Source organism: Dermacentor albipictus, chromosome 7 (assembly GCF_038994185.2).
Source record: "Dermacentor albipictus isolate Rhodes 1998 colony chromosome 7, USDA_Dalb.pri_finalv2, whole genome shotgun sequence".
Classification (NCBI taxonomy): Eukaryota; Metazoa; Arthropoda; class Arachnida; order Ixodida; family Ixodidae; genus Dermacentor; species Dermacentor albipictus.
This window is the reverse complement of record NC_091827.1, coordinates 65,363,725-65,384,570: the sequence shown is the minus strand read 5'-3', so window position 1 is coordinate 65,384,570 and position 20,846 is coordinate 65,363,725. Positions and strand designations below refer to the sequence as shown.

General features: G+C 48.4%; 1 protein-coding gene and 1 long non-coding RNA gene across 2 annotated transcripts in view; one reads left to right on the top strand and one right to left on the bottom strand.

Moving 5' to 3' along the window:
- Positions 1–20,846, top strand: part of ena (ENAH actin regulator enabled) — a 131,070-nt gene that overhangs the window by 36,593 nt on the left and 73,631 nt on the right. The gene's annotated exons all lie outside the window — the stretch shown is intronic.
- On the bottom strand, positions 15,575–17,406 carry LOC135921559 (uncharacterized). Its single transcript, XR_010570563.2, has 2 exons — positions 16,970–17,406; positions 15,575–15,688 (listed from the first exon to the last, which is right to left on the bottom strand). It is a non-coding gene; the product is annotated as an uncharacterized lncRNA (long non-coding RNA).

Here is a 20,846-nt window from a genome sequence, read left to right as displayed (position 1 = left end):
GAAAAGTATACTTCATTAGTCTGTAGATTGTTTCTCTCCAAATGACCATTCTCGCAACCTGATTGTCATCCGTTTGGGCGATGACGAGTGGCTCGAAAATCGCCGTCTCGCATTTGCGAATGGGGTGCCGCCTGCGTGACATTTTAATTGGAACATTCTGTCGTGCAGGACGCGTTCTCCCAACGTTAGTGCGAGCGGCCTTTCTGACAGGCCTGCCTGTAGGGCGTTGACTCGCGCGATCGAAGTTGTTTGCGTATATATAGCTATAAAACCCGCGTGCCTTATACTGCCGTCGCGCCGAGAAAGCGTTCGAAATGGCGCGTCATGTTTTCGGTCTGTTCGAGCGAGAGGTTCACGAAAAATGAGACGAGGATACTAAAGGTTCCTTTCCTTTCTGTCGCTTTTTGGTGTACAGCTTGTTTTGTTTACGGACACTTATTTAGGGAAACACCAAATCAGTTTGAACGGTTAAAGGAAATGACACTAAAGAAAGAACAACAATTTGTGACGTATTAACGATTGATATTCTACAATGCAAAGAGAGAGAAAACAACGGCCACTCTTGCCGTTAGAATAGGCTTGGTAAGCCAAAAAAAAAGGCAGGACGTCGCATTCAAGTTCTTGCACCAGATCGTCGTGAGGTCAAAGGACTTTGACGGCGTCTGCTCGGGCTTAGATAAATTTTGATCGGTAGAAAGATTAAATATATGTTGTATTTTAAGACAACTCAACAGACACTTTGGCAATCTTTAAAACCTTATTTAGCCGTAATGGTGAATGGTCAAAATGTAAAAAAAAAAAAGAAAATCTTGAAATCCGTGACCTCACACTGACGTATACTGGTGCTGGACTCTCGTCGGGAAATTGCAAAAAAAAAAAATGAATTGAGCCTTCATTTTCTGTCCTGATGATCAACCTATCACCACGAAAATAACGAAAATATTTTTATCGAAGTACACTTCATTAGTCTGTAGACTGTTTCTCTTCAAATGAGCGTTCTCAAAACCTGATTTTCATTCGTTTGGGTGATGAAAACGCTTGCTAGTTAACGGAGGAAATGGAGGCGAAACTCGTCTTCGATAAAACTTGAATAACTTGACGTCTTCGAGTTTAGCGCAGAAATTAAGCCCCCAGTACCAGCACGTCGCTATGACGTCGCAGGTTTCGAAGTATACTCTTAGAAAAGTTTACACCCTTTGGGGCGTATCTTGTCCCACAACAATAATCGTCATCCGTGCTGCCCGCGTTTCCTTTCTTTAACGCTGCGAGCCCGGTACTTTCCAGTCACGAACGGCATGCGCCTTATCAGCGTGACGCAGCATTCTCGACTGGAAAGTAGCGAGCTGCGAGCGCCGAGTTTTCAGGAAAGGAAACGCAAGCAAGGCAGATGGCGATTATTGTTGTGGGACAAATATACACCCCGAAGGGTGCAACCGTTTTAAGAGTGTATGTTTTCTCGTACCCGGGCCGTCTTTAGGCGCAAGCAAAAGCTTATCTGAGCCGACTAGGTTGAGCATACTTGGCTCCTTCGGAACGTCGGTACAGCTGTTTATATTTGCAGATAATCAATTAGCTTGCTGGGCCCGAGCATGTCACCGTCAAAATGCATGACGTCGCCGCGAATTGGTGCGGGAACGCGAAGGTGACGTCATCACGTACATGTTGTTCGTTGTTCTTGCATCTTTCCGAGCTTACCAAGTCACCTCTCACGAGTACGCTTCTTTTTATTTATTTATTTATTTATTTATTTATTTATTTATTTATTTATTGTGGAAGGGTAATTTCTTAATGCAGTTCAACCTTTTCTTTTTCCCTCCGATGCGTAGGTCTCCTGTCAAGACGTCGTTGTCGCTGACGTCTCTGGGCGTGTTGTTCAGTTCATAAACGTTCTCGCGTTTCCGCTTTGACCGGAAGTTCGGCGTCATCCGAGCGTCCCTCGGACCCCAGCTGCTGCTCGAATTCGGTGCAGTGCAGAGTAGCGCCAGCCGACTCACTTCTCCTAATTACTCCATCGAGGAACGAAATGGAAGGGGAGATGGGCGGGGGACGGCAGTGTTATTGTGATAGGGAACTCGGGACGTGTTTATATACATATATATATTTAGGGAAAATGGTGGGCGCGCGTCTGGAGAGCGACGACCGGCGGGGAAGAGTGCGCTGACCGGAAGAGAAAGAGAAGGAAGCCGTACCAAAGAGAGAGAGAGAGAGGAGGAGATGCGTCTCGTGCGCTCCTCCCGGGCTTCCTTTCTTCCCCTTCCGGTTCCCGTGGGCCATTGCATCCGCCGCCTTCGCCGGATCAATGCACTCTCCCGACTACGGCGGCGGCTGGGTCTGCAGCTCGTTCGTTGGCTGGCTTGGACGCGACGAGGGAAGGGAGAGAGGAGGTTCGGGGTCGGCGGGGTTGAAGGTACCTCTCCTCCGTGTGCCTTGCCCCTCCCCTCCACCGCCTGCTCCTTAATTTAGAGGGCGAGTGGGAGGTGAAATATGGGGTGTAAAAAGCCGTAGGGACGACGAAGTTAGGTCGGATACTGTACAGCACGGGGGGAAGGCGAGCGCATGGGGACGCCTGAGATTGACCGCCGTTCGCGTAGTATTAGGAGCGCCCCATTTCCCGAAGAAAGGATCGAGTTAGGCAGTGTGAGCTCTGTACAGATCGCGCGATTACCATCTTCGGCTGGCTTTCATTTCCAACTGATCGGGTATACGATTGTGTACGGGTGTCTCTTCGCTCGTCCCCCGAACTTCTGATATGCTCCACCGTTGACTGCGATATCGCGCGCGGATGGTATGTTAACTTGATTCCGGTATGCGGCTGTGACGTTCCATTCTTCGGTCCCGGTAATCTTTCTCTTTTATCTATTCTGTTCGAGCTCGTTCGTGCTTTTCAAATGAGGCGAGTGCTTTGATGGGAGGAGCACATTTCTCCAGCCCGGCGTCGATCCTATATCTCCCTCCTGCCTCATCACCGCGCGGCGTTGCTAATGGTCGCCTAATTAACGGTTTTATTGCATGCGCGGGTACAAAAAAAAAAACAAAAGCAAGAACAAGCGCTGCCGTTGACTCGCGTGCATGGGACAATTGATTTGACCTGCGTTCCGTTGTTCGAATCGTATATTCAGTGATTCGAACTGCTCTGCTATAGTGCTCGGGCGAGTTGAACGAACGACCGTTGCTCCTGTTGTGTACGGCGATCGCCCCCGCAGGTTCGAGCACTTTGCTGTTAGGCCGTTGCTAATGGTTGCCTAATTAACGGTTTTATTGCTTGCGCGGAAACGAAAAAAAAAAAGACAAGCGCTGCCGTTGATTCGCGGGCGTGGGACAATTGATCTGTCCTACGTGGCGTTGTTCGAATTATTGATTCAGTGATTCGAAGTGCTGTCCTATAGTGCTCGGCCGAGTTGAACGAACGACGGTGAGCCTGTCGTGTAAGTCTACGAGCAATAAAAACAGCGCTAAACGACGGGACGAGTGAAGGGACACAGACAACAGCGCTGACTAACAACCAAAGTGTGTTTATTCCGTCAGTCAGCATCCCAACGTCGTTTAGCGCTGTTTTTACTGCTCGCAATCATGAACCAACCAGCCCAAATGCATACTCTTTTGCTGTGTAAGTCGTTCGCCCCCGCAGGTTCGAGCACGTTGTTGTCGCCTGTCTTTCACAGCCTCGCCTAATTGTATCGGCCAGTTCATTCCGATCCCTGTTGTCTAGGTGTGGCTGATCCGTAGGGTTTAAATGGGCGCCAGTTAAAGCCTGGATGGCAAACCCGCCGCTGTCGCTCGATCGCTGCGTGACGTTCTGTGCTGCCGATAGCACGAGGTCGTCGGTTCGCTTTCGATCCGGCCGCCGCGGGCCGCTTTCCAATTGCGAGCTGAATGCGAGAATAGGTGCGCGTTAAGTAAACCTGGGTTGTCGAAACGCGAAATCGAAGACGGAAATCTGGCCATTTCTTTGTTTGCCTTATTTGCTTATTTGGCAGTGTACGGCTGACTCGCAGTGGTAGTAGTTGCAGAGTGGAAAGCAAATTTTGAGTGGGCACGTTACAACAGCCACTCAAATGGCAGATAGGATCAGGGTTAAAAAAAAGTTTATAAAAGCCTGATAAGATGACGGTCGAATGTTTGGAAATTTTCTGTGTCTTCTGTTTCAGGTCATTTCGCTCCATTATTGTTTGCGGTCTGTTAGTCTGTCATACTGGGATCCTAAATAGCGCTAAAAGGGTAAGAAGGGACATCATAAGGGCGCCGTTTGTAGTCTTTCTTTATGTCTGTCAATCCTTATCTTTTTAGCGCTGTTTATATAGGATCCCAGTACGAAATTGAAGGTCGTGAAATCGCTTAAGAAATAGGGATTAATCGTTACTTTGCGCCAATTTTGTTCGCCCTTCACCTTTGGCCAACATTTTTACCCGCGGCCGCTGTATTCCTGCGCCACATATACAAGTAGCGTCCACGCGTGTATAGACAGCGCAGATGCGAAAGCTTTTGTCTGACTGTCCGCCTTTCTGCGAGTGTATATGCGAGCTGGGACATCCTAAGGATGTCCCAGCTAACGTTAATCAAGCTGTTCGGCGGAAGAAAAAAAAAATTAAAACACCGTGAAATATGCGATCTGAAGATATGGTGTTCAATCGTCAGACCTCCGACGACCGAACAACACAGGTTTTTATAGCTGTATCTTGCATCATTTTTTTCTGTATCCTTGCTTTCGTTGAACAGCTTGGATAACGTTAGCTGGTACGCACGGTGTATGTTTACTTGAAAACTCCGTGGAATACCGCAGGAGTTGGGTCGAGCTTTCGGGCGCAAAGGTGACCATGGTTCATTTTGTGCCAACGTGGGTATAAAAGAGAGCAGAGAGAGAGAGAGAGAGAGAGAAGTGGTTCTTGTGGGGAAAGGGGAAAGGCTCGCACTATCTTCTGCAACCCGTACGGGAGCACGGCTCAGCGTCAGCAGGGTGGGGGAGATGGTAGTAATGGAGAGAGAGAGGGTAGGAAAGAGAAAGGTAGAGGAGAGAGAGCAGATATTTGTTCTAGTAAAGGAACTGAAATTTAGCATGCATGGAAAGGGAAAAGCAAGGGCGTAAGTATATGTCGCACTATCGGAGCTTTGCATAACACGCTGCGATGTGAGCTCCTTTGTCCCCTTTCTGGACACATCCACTCTTCGTGTACGTGGCCGCTTCCAGTGGGCTTTGCCTTTTATCTGGCTTTCTTATTCCGGTTCGTCGCACTCCAGTATATGTCTGATATAAGAAATCGTGAAAGAAGAGTCGATGGGAAAGACTTGCTATATAGGGTGGCATTGTATTCGGCGAGAGCATGCAGTTCCTAAAAGATTCGCGCATTTTGTGAGGCCTATTACAACTATACTCCCCTTTGCTCCATGTATGTATATAGAAGAGCTGCAAAAAACGTTTTCTTCTGCTTCAATTCATTGTACGAAAGTTATTTAAGCTCGTTTTATCCCTTGTTTGCTGTTTCTCGCGCAGTACAGAAAATAGCGTGTACGTGGTACGTCGCGTGCCGAATCCTTCTTTCTTTTGGGGAAGGGGGGAGGGGGGCATAGGCCTCGAACTGTAGTTAGTACAAAGTTTTACTCTTGTCTGACCGTTTTTCTGCTTGCTGTATAAACTGGCCGGATGAGACAATGCTCGTTGCGAACAGGGAAGAAAAAAGATATGTGTCTCGCATATAAGGTGTCTGTGTAGAAAGATTCCCAAATGGGGGAAGAGCTGGCTTTGCTGTGCTGCCCGCTACTCCCCATTTTCATCGCGGGCCTGTGTGCCGCAATTTCTCGCCGTTCAAGTTAGGTGAGGGAAGGGAAGAAACTGTTCCCTTGCGAATGCCATTATTGCGAGCCGAGGTGGGAGAAACGACATTAAATATTCACGTCGAGGGAAAAAAAGGCGAAGTAGGGTGAGTGGTTGGGACCTGGTGTCATGCATGTGTAATAAGTTGGCGCCGAATATATTCCCCATTTTCCCGCCTGCTGTGTAAAGAAAGAGGATGAAGACCAGGAACATTTCGAAACTGAGGCGCAAAATTGCTCCCTGGCATGCTTCCTGAAGGGCGAGGGATATGTCTCCGTTAATGAAACGGATGCCTGGTGGGAAGGTGTCTAGTGGGTATATAGATTGTGTCCCGTAATAGGGAGGCGTTCTTGCGTATTCGTCTTCCCTCAGCTGAAATTTCCTAGCTGAATGCGCATTGCATTCTGCTGTGTAGGCTGCCAAGAAAGGGCTTTTTACCTTTCTTTGTTGGGAACTTTAGGTTCTGTGTGTTTTGGAAGTATATCGGAGGCTCTCATCGACGATTGAGGGATCGTGTGCCTTCATTTTTTTTTGTTCTGCGCATGAATATGCGTCAAATGGATGAAAAACGGCGCACGCTACGGTTAAAAGAGCAGGCTCGATCGTAAGTTTTCGGACAGGCCTTGAGAAAATCGAAAGAAAGACAGTATCGTACCATTTTTCCCCATTTATGCCGGGCGATATTCTGACGGAAAGCAGATGATGCGAGCTCCAGTAAAAGAGGCACTGGCGTTTGGGCTTCTTTTGAGGAAAATACATGTTTGCTACGGGCGGTGGCGGCGTCTGCACAGTGTTCCTTCCCTAATAGGGAGACGCGCTATGCACATTTGTTCGTGCTGCGCCGACCACTAGGAGAAGCGGCTGCTTTGCTGAGCGAAAGGAGTGGTGGGGGAGGGGAATTGCGGCTGGAGATCTGTTCTCTTCCCTAAAGCGTGCTTTTCCTGGAAGGCGAGCTTCATAGCGATAGCCATTTGGGAAGGAGGGGTTTCGTGCCCACCGTCTCGAGAAAGAGCTTTCTTTTCCGGCGTTGATCTGGTGGAAAGGAATGGCGCTATACTGGAACGTGAAAAGGGGGGTGGGGTGAGGACCGGGAGATGCTGCTGCGCGAAAGGGTGGGAGGGAGAAGCGGCGCTCTCGTTCACCGCTCGACGCGCCACCGCTCGCCGATGCTCGATGGGATTCCAGAGGCGCTCCGCGGAGCAGGATGCTGCAAAGGGGGAAAGGGAGGGGAAATGGTCTAGGCGAAAGCCGTTTCCTATCCCTTCTCCATTCGCTCTCCTTTCCGTCGCCCTTTCCCCATTTTGAGGAAGGACAGTTTCCCCCCCCAGCTATTTGCTACGGCTGCCCTCCTTGCGTTCCTTCTGTCCCTTTCCCTGACCCGTGGCGTGGCCGTTCTCGGTTCGTTGTTGCATCCCCGCTCCTTCCCTGTTTCTCCCTTCCGTCCCGTCGCGCCCTTTCTTCCATCGGCCCTCCGGTGTTCCTGGCTCAGTCTAGCGCGGCGGCGCCTTCGGCGTCGCGCGAGCTTTTCCGTCGTCGCTTGTCCAACGCTGCCGGCCCCTCCCTTGGCCGTGGTCTGCCCCCCGGGCTCGTGAAACTGCGGAACCGGCACTGCTGCAGTGTGCATTCCCGTCGTAGTGGTGGTGGTGTCCGCTGTAGCCGGTGTCTGCTTATCGCCTGGCTCTGTGAAGGCTGCTGCTGACTGTGCGCGTGCCTGTGTGTGTGTGCTTCGTTTCTTTTTCTGTTCGCTGGTGATATTGTGCTTTGCTGCGTTTTTTCTTCTTACTCGGCCGTTTATAGCGTTTGATAATTGGTCTCAGTGGACAGGAATTGAAGAGGAATTCCCTCGGCGCCCAGACTCCACCATCGTCGTTTCGACTCGAAGCCATCGCGTTTACGCAACCGTCTCTGCGCACCAGTGGAGAGCGTACGCGCGAATCGACGTAGTCCTTAGAAGAAGCAAAATTGTCCCCGCTTCCTGGCTTTTTATTTTCAATTATTTTTCCATTTCGCATTCTTCACTTGTTGCTGTTGTGGGCAGAAGTGTTACTGACTTCATCTACGTTTCCAACTGCCTGCAAACGTTCGAAACGCCTTCTCGGCCCATCTGGTCGTCTGCATTTATCATCTACGTTTTCTGGCTACCGCGAACTCGAAACTCGTCGTCTGCTGCGACTCGCCGTCTGCAACCGCAAAGAAACGCCTCCGTCGGCAAGAGCTCTCCCATCTCACTGAACTTCGATCGTTTTCTTTCTTTCTTTCCTTCTTTCTAATTTTCTCGCGCACTCGCATTGGTCGGCGGGCGCCGATTTCTCGAACCGCCGCTTAATTAAAGCAGCGCTCGAAATTAGGGAAGTGAACGTCGAGGCGAGGCTTGTACCTACCTGAAACCCTTGGTCGGCACCCCACTCTCTCTCTTGCTTTCTCTCTGCACGCAGCCTCCTTTTTCCCTCCAATTATTGCGCTCCTGAACGGTGCGCGCTTCAAGCCTAAAGCGGCCCCCAATAGTGGCGTGATCCTTCGCGTTGTCCATGGGCGTGGTCCGGCCTTTCCTTCCCCTCCCTTTTTATTCTTTTCGTTTGCGTGCTCTCGCTTCTAGATTGTGTTCCTCTGCGACGTGAACTCCGAGGTAATTTAGAGTGCGCGCGGAGGTGTCTAGTTTCTCGAGTTCCACGCGAGGTCCTCCGCGCTGTTCTGGCCGTATCCCAGCAGACGACAGATGCGACTGATTGGCTGCGAGGGGATAGCATCCGCCTGTTGCTGCGGCGACGAGGACTTGTTTCCGCGCTTATTTTGACGTCTGGGCGGTCTGCTACTGCTGCTGCTCTTCGGCTGGCTGAGGTCTTTGACACGGGCTTCGGCTTCGCGGCAGACGCAGGAAGACCAAACTTGTTCGCTAGACGGACGGGTTTTGTACTACATATTGTGCTCCGGTAGTTGTGCTCTATGTGTAGTAATATGCCCTTTACGTAGTAGTCACGGTCACGTAGTTTCTTGACGTTATTGCCTCTTGTGAGTATGAGAGTGCTTGAACATGACGCTGCGAGCCGATCCCTTTAATCGCAGCAGCATTAATGTTCAGCCGGACTAAAACGGTTGTACGCCTGTCTGTCAACACTTCGTGGAGGAAATACCTTGCTTATTCATATACTCTGCTGAGTAGCTCGGACAAGTTGAAACACCGTTGAAGTGTTGGGACTGAAGAGACCTCACCTGTGATAGACACCGTTGGAATGCTTGCCCAGTTCTTTGGCTGTGGCATGTATACAGGGTCACACAACCTCGGTACATGTTACGTGAATGGTTTGCGGATTGACTCAACGTTGTTTTGAAATCTTTTTCTGCGTCGACCTTAGGCGGAGGCGTGTACTGGTTCGACCATAATCGAAGCAGATCTTGTGGTGCGAGCCGTTTCCCATGTCTGCCGCAAGATCGCGCGGGAACGAGACGACGCCGTTCGCCTAGGGAACATTTAGCTTCGGATATTGTTCGGAACCGGCCGGTGGTCTTGCGTAGGCTCCGGTTTCGAAGCTTGCTTTTCTTTCCAGCTGGATTCGGGCGGAACTCTGACGTCATTGTCGAGTCGTCTGCCTTTTCGACATACGTAGATGCCGCGAGGTTGCAGACGTCACTGAAACGAAGTCTGCTCCTTTTTCCCAACGCACCTTTCCTGCGCCGCCAGAAAAACTTAACTGCGCAGTAAGGCTTACTGCTTTCTGGGGCTGTTTTCGTCGCTGGAGGAAACCGACCGCGGAGAGAGCCAGCGCTCGAAGGAAAGAAGGTCGACTTCGAGTTGACATTCCCTCTGTACGGCTTCTCGTTGTTGTGACGACGGAATTTGGACGCGTGGTTACCTATCGACTGAACGGCGCTCGTAAGCATTCGCGGGCGTCTGTGTTGCCCCGAATCATTGTTCTACGTCATCGACCACCGCGTTCCCGTGGGCCCGTCGAGGCCTTGGGGCGCCTGGGGCGTTTTTTTTTTTTTTTAGCAGAGGATCTTTCTTTCCTTGTCAAGTTGTCGCCCGCCCCCCTTCGCGTTTGTCGCGTATACCGACGCGGCGGACTCGGAAGCAGAGCGGTGTCCTCTGTACGGAACGTCTCCGCTACACCGTTCGGATTGCACTGCAAGTTGACCTGTGACGTGCTTTGCCGAGTTACAGTGCATGCGCCCTGTTGAATAGTGTGCAGTCCGTGTTTCTGGCCGTGGACGCAGCAGGCTTTACTGGTTCCACACTTTCTGGCGTGTGAACCACGTGTTGTTGGTTCAAGAAAAAAAAAATTGAAAGGTGAAGCTGCTGGCGACTACGTCGCCGCACCCGTAGTGTCGATAGCGATAACTGCAGACCTCCTCCTATAGTAGTGCTTCGGGAGCTTCCCCGTACAGAACAGGCCTTTCGGGGCCACTGTGTCTGTGCGTGTCATCCTGTGACACTTGCGCGCGTGTCTGTGTGTTTGTTTGTGTGTGCGCGCGTACTAGCGTGCTTGCGTTGTCGTTGAGCCTGTGACGCGATTGGCGGATGTTCTGCTGCCCCATGGTGCTGGCGACGGGCAGTGATTCGTTGAGCCGACGCCACAGCGTACCGGACGGGTGAGTTTGCGTCGATGCTTACGATCGACTTCATTGTTGATTATGTTTAGTGAAAGATTGAGGAACCGTGGAACCCCCCCCCCCCCCCTTTTTTTTTTAGCTGCTTCACTACGTTAATTCACGCGTCCGGAATAAATTTAGAGCGGTCGTTAACGGCACTTCGTAAAACGAACGCGTAACGGACACCATAATCACTGTAATATACGTATGTGTACTAGGAAAATAAAAACGATGGTGAAGCTGATGGTGAAGCTAATGATAGGGAAGATAACCCTGTGTGGCCTTGTTTCGTGGTGCAGAGGCCGTGACGGGCAAGAGAATGTGTCATCACTGCCTCTTTCGAAGAAAGAAAACGAAAAAAAAGTATGTCACGTGACCACTTCGGATGATGATGATGATTGAAAGCTTTTATTCAAAACAGGAAAAGAGGTAGAGCCCTTATCGGGCTCTGCAATGAGTGGAGTCTCCATTCCGGGACCCCATTGGTACGAGCCGCCAGCTTAGCCCTCTGGACCAAGGCCTTTTGGGCCTGAAGGTCCGAGCAACCGAGCATCGTCGCCTCCCACTCCTCTCGGGTTGGGTTAGGGTTGAGGGGAAGAGCTGAGTTTAGCTGACAAGCCCAAACCATGTGGTAGGTGTCAGCCACCTCCCCACAGTATTGGCACTTGCCAGTTCTGCGGTTTAATGCCCCGAAACTGCACAGAATTGTTCTGACCGCTTGGGACTATTTAATGTGCACATATGTCTAAGTAAATTAGTTCTTTCGTGCGTGTGGGCGCGCATTTCGCTTCCATCGAAATGCGGCCGACGCTTCAGCGAATCGAACCCCCGACCTTGCGCTCAGCATGCAGTATATGCCATGTCCACTGAGCTCCCGTGGCAGGTGTACATATGTCACATATCTGTAATCTCGCACCATCATGTATTGGGGTCCTGCATATGAAAACCGTGCGGTCACATGTATACAGTGATCATATGTAGACTCGTATCGAATATGCAAACTCACGTGCTCATTGGAGTTATGAGTGTGGCACATAAACATTTTTTTTTTTCTGAAAATGTGCGTGGTCAGACGGACCACGGATGCAGGCCGGGCCTGTATAAAGAGGACCTTAACGAACCCTTACGCAGTCTGATATACGCGAACAGCTAAGTGAAACGCAGTATAGGATGTTCTCAAAAATAGCGTTGGAACGTGATCGTTACATTATCTCGGCCTATAGCCACCTTCTCAACCATAGCCTGCGTCACATGCTCCAGTGCGCCTGTTTTCGTCCGAGCCTGCGAAGCAGGAGCAGCGTCATGCATAGGCGTCAGCGGACGTGGCCTCCGAGATGGCAACGGCGCGCTTTTTCCCGCCGACGGGATCTCGGAGTCCACGCGGTGCTCTGGCGTCCACCGTGAACTCTTTGGTGTAGCACGTACAGCTCACGGCTCTTTGTGTCGTCTGCGGGTTTCGCGCTTTTAAAGGGCAACTCCGGCGATTTTTCGATGTCCACTGATTTTAACAAATTTTTGAATATGCGTTCTCTTTTGCACTCTGGTTATCTGTGCCAAACAATATGGCTGCAAGTCATTTAGTTTTCCCGAAAAATGAAGTTTAAAGATTGGTTGTGTTCCCGACTCGTGAATTTTTTATTGGCGACCCTGTGTTTGTGACGTCAGAAACTACACCTACACTGTCACTGAAATCGTCGCTGAAGTCGCCGCTGTCGAGTTTGGAAAATCCGTGAGAGCTCTGTGTCGTCAGAACATATCGTCAGCTTCGCTACTTTGGCGCTAGCGCCACATGTACTGCGTGTTTACATTATGGTAGTGTAGGATCTGACGTCATCGATTCATCGTAAAGTCACACGAAGCACCTAGCTGTTTCAGTTTCGGTATCTCGTTTACTGGTTATTAAAAAAATTATTGATGAATTTCTAAGGAAATGGAACCACCTTACCGGTGACCGGACCGCCAATGCAATTTAAATATGACAGTATCCTATAATGTGGTTCTGAAAACGCCGGAGTTTCCTCTTAAGTCTTATTCGGGCGGCTTGCGAGGCAAGGTGGCGTGACGGACGCGAGCTCTGCCTTCCTTCGGGGCGGAAGCGCCTCTACCTGACTGCGCTCCGGGAAAGTGTCTTAAAAGCGAGTAGGAAGGAAGGAAGGAAATTCGAGAGGGGAAGGGGCTGTATACCGTCGTGGCACACATATAATTCCTCCAGCAGTTTGGCCCCCACGAGGGAGTGCGGCGGAGCGTGACGCCGCCCATTTCCGACCGAGTGTCGGCTGAAGTCGTACGGTGGCGACACCGTATTATATATGTGCTTTCTTTTTGTTATTGTTGTTATATGTTATAAGTAGCGAAGGCGGTTCGGCGGCCTTATAGCACCGATAACTGCCGGTCTCGCTGTGACGGGAGATACTTGCATTCATCTTTCGATTCTTGCAGCGCTTAAGAAGAGTAGGGGGGAGGGGGGGGGGGGGTTAGTGGAGAAGCGCACTGGACCGCGCGTGTCCACCGCACGTCGTCTCTTTGTCCCCGTCTCTGTGAGCGCTGCGAGAACCGAAAGATGAAATGCGTGTGGTACCGACTTGCTCGGTTTACGATTTTAGACACGAGTACGGTCTTTGTGCGGAGGGCCGAGTTATCTCTGTATACTGACAAGAGAGCCCGTCCAATGCGTGTATCCGAATAGAAGAATCGCGGATCCAGTGTAAGAAAGAAACGCGCCGTCGAAAAAAAACTGGGCGTGGACACAACCGGAACACGATTGTCAAAGTCGAAGAAGAGAGAAAGCAAGGGGAAAGAAAGCCAGAAAGGTCAGCCAGACGAGCGTCCGATTTGCTGCCCTACACTGGGGGTACGGGAAAGGGGGAATAGAAAGAGGGAGAGAGGGATCTCACTGTGTGCGCGTCGAGCAACAGCTTATCGGTGTGTGCCTACCGTTGTATATATACTGCTGAGGAGATTGCCTATCGGTATTTGCCTGCCTTATTATATATTACTCTGCTGGAGAGACGCTTATATTGGTTACAGCTCTATCGGTTAGTGCTACGAGGCGTGTGTGTGTGTGTGTGTGTGTGCCACGACGTTTCGTTGCCTCCGGGATCGGCCCGCGTTGCAAAGCGAAATTCGAGGTCGTTGCGAGGGACGCGCGTATCGTACGCTGTTATTCACTGGATCGGTCCACAGAGTCACCACGTCTGGTCACGTACGTGGCCTCTGCGATCCGCGCTGTTTACTACAGCAGCCAGCCCTCCATTGAGATAGTGTGGAGTCTCATCCCATTGGTGGCTGCATCGGTGAAGGCAAGCTAGAAATCGGGAAAGAAAATTTGTATACGGTGAAACAGAGGGCAGTGACTTGCTATTTGGGACCCGAGCTGGCTGGCTGCATGAAGAAGAAAAAAAGAGAAAAGGAAAACACGCAGAAGCAAATACTTGTAAAGATAAGTTGCTTCAAAGAATATCAAGTTTCATGCCCAGCCCTGTGGGGCATAAATGTCACAGGCTTCCGGATTAAAATGAAATAAAATCGTCGTGCTTGAAAGATATAGCTTATGGATGATTTATATAATAATAATAATAATAATAATAATAATAAGGGAGCTTTTGTTATTATTATTATAACAAAAGCTCCCTTCAGCGTTACCAAAGGCAGGGGTGCGGTATGGTTGCGGGCCTTGCGGATTTAAAGATACTAAGCAATACAATAATAATAACGACCTGTAATACACAGTAGACCTCTGAACTGACGTCTTTCTTCGAATGATGAAGACTTTTCGAGATCTTCAGTGGGACGTTGACAGCGAGGCTCTTTCTTGATGGGAAGACGCTCATAGTCGTCCAATATCTATTAAGCTTGTGCTTGCGTTGCTTGAATCAACACTCGCAACAGGATGACGCCTCTATCTGTAGCCGAAAAAAAAAAAAATAAAGCCGGAAACGATTCGTCAGATATTCGCTAGGAGCCAGGTGAGGCGCGGATGACGTTCACCTTCCAGAATCGCTGGAGCCGTTCAAGAGCTGACGGGAGCGTTGTCGGCGAGTCTTTCGATATTTTTGGCGCTAATCCTGCTTTGCCCCTCGGCGTTGTTGCCACGAGGCGAAGCTAGCGTTACGGCGGCCGTTCTTACCATCACGCTCGTGGTTTTCGCGGGAGCGCTTTTATTCCGGAAGCGCTCGTTCGCGTTTTCAGAACTCGTTGCCTCGTGGTCTCCTCTCCCGCTACTCGTAATCTTTTTTTTTTTTTGCATTCGTTATAGGAGGCGACTAAGTTGTGCATGCTCTGCGCGCGCGATCTGCATATGAGTGGGGTCGTCTCATCCGCGCACCGTCTTTGTCATCCGTATAAGCAACACGCTAGTTGACGTGGCAGGAGAAACATCTCCGGCAGCACCAATTAAAACTGAGTGTTCTATGAATTTAAATGATATTGCCCGACAAAAAAAAAATGGCTGTGGCTTAGCTAAGGTGAAGCCCAGGATGCGAAGCATACTAGCCTTTATTGTAGTTGTTGAACCACTGTTTAGCCTGGTGAACTGCTGTTGCTTGGCTATCCCTTATGAAAATGGTTATGTCCTTTATGTTTACTGTATGTTTCCCGCAGTTCACATGAGGAAATATCCTTTATGTTTCCTCCATGTTGAAATTTGGCCACTGCTTTTATGTTTCCTTCGTGTGTCCTCCCTTTATGTATCCCTTATGTTACCGTACTTTATGTTTCCTCCATGTTGAAATTTGGCCACTGCTTTTATGTTTCCTTCGTGTGTCCTACCTTTATGCATCCTTTATGTGGCCGCAGTGACTAAATCCTGTATTTTACGTAGACATGCATAGATGAAGAGTTCCGTGTACACATTTTATATTTATAAATTTTTCCTGAGTTAAAAAGTTTTGCATTGGTTTTCATTGTAAGGTTACTGTTCCCTACATGATGCAGCGCATGGATTGAAACTCTGCTATGGCACAGAAATTCATGACAATTTGTTCTAAAATTGCAAACTAATTAGCCTTCAAAGATTATTTCAGTATAACACTTGGAGAACCACTGTACGTTCCTCACTGCAGTGCTGCTGTTCTAGTTATGTCTTTGTGACTAATATAATATGTAATGTTTGGATGGAAAGATCAGGTTGGATCAGTGCTTGCACTTTTAAAAGAAAGTTTTGACTATACTTTGCAAAAGTTTGTCTGAAACTACGAACAGTTTATTGGACTATCTGAATGTTACTTCAGTTTGCCACGTCTGCTCACAGCAGACCTCTGGAATGTGTTGCTTGGGTGAGAGCTCACAAGGCACCTGAAAAACAAAACAAAAGCCAATCTTTTTCACTTATTCAAAAATATTCATTTAAGCAAGAACAGCCTGGCCTGTATGCACACAGCGAAGAAACGTGGAGAAGTCAAAAACAGATCATAAAAACATCAGGGCAACACAGAAGCTTTTAACTAATTGTTTGAAAGAGACTGAGCTGCCAGTCCACTCAGGTATTAAATTGCTCACAAATTTTTTTAAACATTTCTGCAGCAGCTGCTAAGTAGTACATGACCTATAGGAGTAGGCAACTGGCCAACAAATCTTTGTATGCCTGCTTGTACAGATGTCTCGTAGTTATATCTCAAGTGGTTACACTGTTATATGGTAAAATTCAGGCGGGAATAAAACCAGCCGCAAACATCAGACTACATGGGAAATTATCACCAAAAATTAAAGATCTAGTAAATCAAATGAACAATCGATTACGAAGGGTCTAAAACCTAGACCGCGATTTTGTAGCGATCCCTTTTCCGATGCTACTCCTTTGCTCATAGATCTGACCGACATTCCGCTATCGTTATTAACTATAACAGCCAGCCGTGAAAGGTGGGTTATAAGAGTGGCAAACATCGAGCGCAAAGCATCGCAAGAAAATCGCATCCCTTATTAGGCAGTGCTACAAACCACTGTCTTTAACAATCGCAGGAACTCACATCTCGTTCTTCGGATGAAAATATTAATGAAAACGAGCGTCTGATTGAGATGCCTCGATTAAAAAGAAATTTCGCTGTTGTAATGTCGGTCTACATTTGCCCTACAATATAGAAGACAAATACACGAGCACGTCGAAGAACACAAACAATTCAGACAAGTTCTCGCGAAGCTGCACTTCAATCTGAACACTATCAATAAAGTAATCTTCACACAAGCTAATACCTGTTCAAGTGTCAACCATCGCAGTCGCGTGCCAACTCGCGATGCCCGTGACACATCGACATGCATTACAAACGTAACTTGCGGAAATTCATATCTACGGAAGAATTTCTTGCCGGGGAACTACCGAGAAAACAGTAACTTTCGGCGTTTACGTAAATATTTGCCCATCAAGTCCCAACAATCGGCGGTGGTAGCACATCACTCCATAAAGCAAGTAAGCGGTAAGAAATGATACATTTCACGGAAACTCCCCTCGTGAAACGCTTTGCTAAATGTTCACAGCAACATGATCAACGTACGCTCAGAAAGTGTTCTGTTGTCGTTCCACAAAGCTTACTACATGAACCAAAAGCTGCGAGAATGCGCGCAAGCGTCAGATCTGCTTACCTTCAATGTGGTCAGCAAACGGCTTCTTCGTCTCGCAGGCACCACGCGACGACACTCTTTCCAGCGCGAACACTGTTGAATCGCCGATGAACACCAGCGCACGAAAGCACAACTGTCAACAAATTCTTTCACGCACCATAATTCGAAGCCACAGTATCAGGTATTCCACGAGCGAACGCGGACAGGCGAGAACAAAGGCCGCTCGGACGGGCGCTATAGTACACAAGACACTGGCGTATCACACGAAACATAAGGCGACCTAATGGCGTTACACGAGTCCAGATGTTTCCTGATGGTTAATGCACACGGTACGGATCACAGTTTGTTTAGGCACTTCGAAAATATGATTAAATTACTGTGTAACGAACACTCTCACCGCTCACAGCAAAACAACGTGACCCAGCTCACCGTCAACCGTTACACTGCGGCAGCGCCGCACTGCGGTTAAAACGTGAATTTAGCCTCCGAGATCTACATTTTTCTTTAGGGCGTGCATTTTGGAAAAGCACGGCCTTCGAGATTTAAAACGTCGTTGCTGGAAGGAAGGCTGGTATTTAAACACAAATTATTGATTTTAAAGTGTCTTGGTGCGCTGCCTTGTTTTTTTAAAGTATATGCAGAGGTTTTAGACGAACTATGCGCGAACGCTTGTCCTGTGGTTTGTCGGCGGACACGAGCCAATCAGCGCGCATCATGTGCTGTTCCGTCGCTTGGGATGGCGCACGGTGTGCGGGCAGCCGCGAGAGCTGTGACGCCTACCGATCAGAAATTCGGAATTGCCACACATATACACGCTTCTTATGGTGCCCAGTGGCGTGTTTTTGAGAATGTCAGGCTTTATCTTGCATAGGTGGCACCATATTTGCTCGTAGCGTAAGGAATGAAGGCGACAAAATGTGGCGATAGCTGGCTTGCAGCGGCAGCGGAACTTCGGCCAAAGTGAAACAGGCGTACTGCTTGCATGCTCGCGTAGTCAAATACGGCCATACTCCGCACACAACTTTCATACTTAGCCAACTCACAATTATAAATTGTTCAGTTGTACGCCCAAGCAAGCATTTACGGGATCCGCGCTGCCCTGCTTCTACGCGTGCTAATATCGACACAGCAGTTACTCGTACTTGTGGTCAGCGCGAAAGCGACACGGACAAAAGGAAGAAACACAACAAGACGGCGCTGTTTCTTCGGAGTGTTCCTTGTTTCCGCGTTGCTTTTGCGCTGTTGCTAAAGGTACGATGAATCGTAACCAACTCGCCCACTATATGTTCTATGTTACCTACGTGTGTACTGAAGTGCACACCTAGGTAACATCCTGCCGTAAACACAAAGGACACATCCTACAAGAATTATAATAAGGGTTGTTTTCTTGGACCAAATGAAAGCATAAGTCAAGATTTAGTACTTACAATGACTCTGCTGAGTGTATCAATGCCTGTCACACAGTACAGATAGATCTGCCTATATTATATGTAAAGACAGTTGTTATGTGCACTCTATGTTACCTACATGTGCACTCAAGTGTACACTCAGGTAACACATAGTGCACATCCAGTTAACATCCTGCCGTAAACATAAAGGACACATCCTAGAGGCATAATAAAGGTAACTTCCTCGAGGTATACGTTAGGATGAGTAAACACGTAGTACACACAAAGTTCACATCCTGGAGGTCACACAAAGGACAAGGAAACATAAAGGTCACATAGGACACAAGAAGGAAACATAAAGGAAACATAAAGGCAATGGCCATTTTCATAGGGGATATTTGGTTCGGCTAGACGAAGTAACAACTCATGCAGGCGAGCGCACGAGCTGAGACCCGGCTATGTAGCTACGCGGCCGCGCGCGGCGCAGCAAGGAAGAGCGTGGTTGTGCGGCTAGTATGCTTCGCATAAAAAGAAAAAAACGACACGGACGTGAGAGAAGACGACACACCAAGCGCTTGGTGTGTCGTCTTCTCTCACGTCCGTGTCGTTTTTTTTTTCTTGTCGCGCAATATCATTTAAGAAATGGATTACCAACTTGCCCGGAATGCTGCTCTCATTCAGTTCTATGAATCTATTTTGCCCTCGTTTGGCTACGTTTCGTTGTCACGGATTTCAGTCTTCTTTCTTCACGAGGAGAATCGTATGGGAAAACTGGACGTGTTTGTTTACGTTTCTTCATGAGGGTGCGCAAATAACGGACACGGGAGGAGAAGAGGACGTTACAGTACTTGTCTCGTCTCTTCTTGTTCGTGTCTTCCTTTTTTTTTTTTTTGTAACCTAAGCAACCGCGAGCACCAAATATAGTTTCTCTCTATTTTTTTTTCTCTTTACATGCGATTTACGAGTTCGCCTTTGAAATGTTAGTTCAGAATCGCGGCATCAGTACCAAGTGACAAGACGTGTGCCAGAGAATATTTGTATTCGGGGCTGAGGCGTTGGGCGCTGCTAAGTGCGAGGTCGCGGGATCGAATCCCGTCCGCATTTTGACTGAGGCGTAGTGCAAGAACGCTCGTGTACCCAGCACTGGGTGGACGCTAAGGAACCCCGGGTGGTCGAAATTAATCGGGAGTCTCCCGTTACATGGCGTGCCTCGTGATGAGGCCGTGGTTTTGGCCGCGTAGAAAGCCCGTAATTTATTCAAATATATATATATATATATATATATATATATATATATATATTTTTAGATCTTTGTTGTCCACGAATTACGCGCACACACGCGTTAAATTCACGCGCGGGTACTTTATTTCGCGTGGGTACTTGTACTCAATAAGAGCACCGTGTTAAACAGTCTTCTTTCGCTGCTCCCCTATCGAGTGGACGTTCAGTGCCGGGTTTGCCCCATCTCGGGTCATTGATCTTTTGTACCTCTTAATGGTGGCAAAGTGGAGAGAAGCAGATCGACAGAGAAAGTGGGGGGGAGGGGTTATGAAAAGGCAACGTATAAAATAAATAGCTTGAAACAGTGTCACCGTGCAGGGAAACGGAGGCTACAGCTTGTCAGTTGTCACGATGGCAACAACAACAAAAGAAAAAGCGCGAGATTGAAACGATGGGGGGAATAAAAAGGGACTGTCTGTCAGGAGGGATATATAGGTACCCCTAATTACGGTGACTCTAATTATGGTGTCTTCAATCGTTCTTTCACGAACTTTTCTTCATTTTTTTTTCTTTTTCCTCTGCGCCAGCTGTCAGTTTCAATTGCAGACAGCTGTCCGCGGAGCGCCCCTTCACTCCTGATCTTTTTTGTGTTACTTAATTCGTTTTCGTCATGGAAAACAAAACAAAGGAAGTAAGTCTCGCGTAAGGGTGCAAACTAATCTTTTTTTTCTATGACGTTTTGGGCGGTCAGTTTTATTTCTTTCTTTTTCATTCCCTTTCATGGTGCAGCTTTCGTTTACGCATGCATACGTTTCTTTCCCGATATCCGCCGTGGTGGCTGTGTAGCTGCGTTGTTCTGCTTCGCGCGAGGTCCAGGATTCTATTGCCTTCCTCCACGGCGATCCACCGCGATGTTGGAATCTAATTGACGCGAAGCTTGCTTGACTTGGCGAGCAATGGCTGCAGTAGCGGATTACACCAGCCACAGCCTCGTCGATTGATCAAGCCGCGTTAGCTGTCTGCGTCGACCACAGCTGCCTGTGGTTAGCCTCTCTGCCTTTCTTATCTATCTATCTATCTATCTATCTATCTCTATCTCTCTATCTATCTCTATCTATCTATCTCTATCTATCTATCTCTATCTATCTATCTATCTATCTCTATCTATCTATCTATCTATCTATCTATCTATCTATCTATCTATCTCTATCTATCTATCTATCTATCTATCTATCTCTATCTATCTATCTATCTATCTATCTATCTATCTATCTATCTATCTATCTATC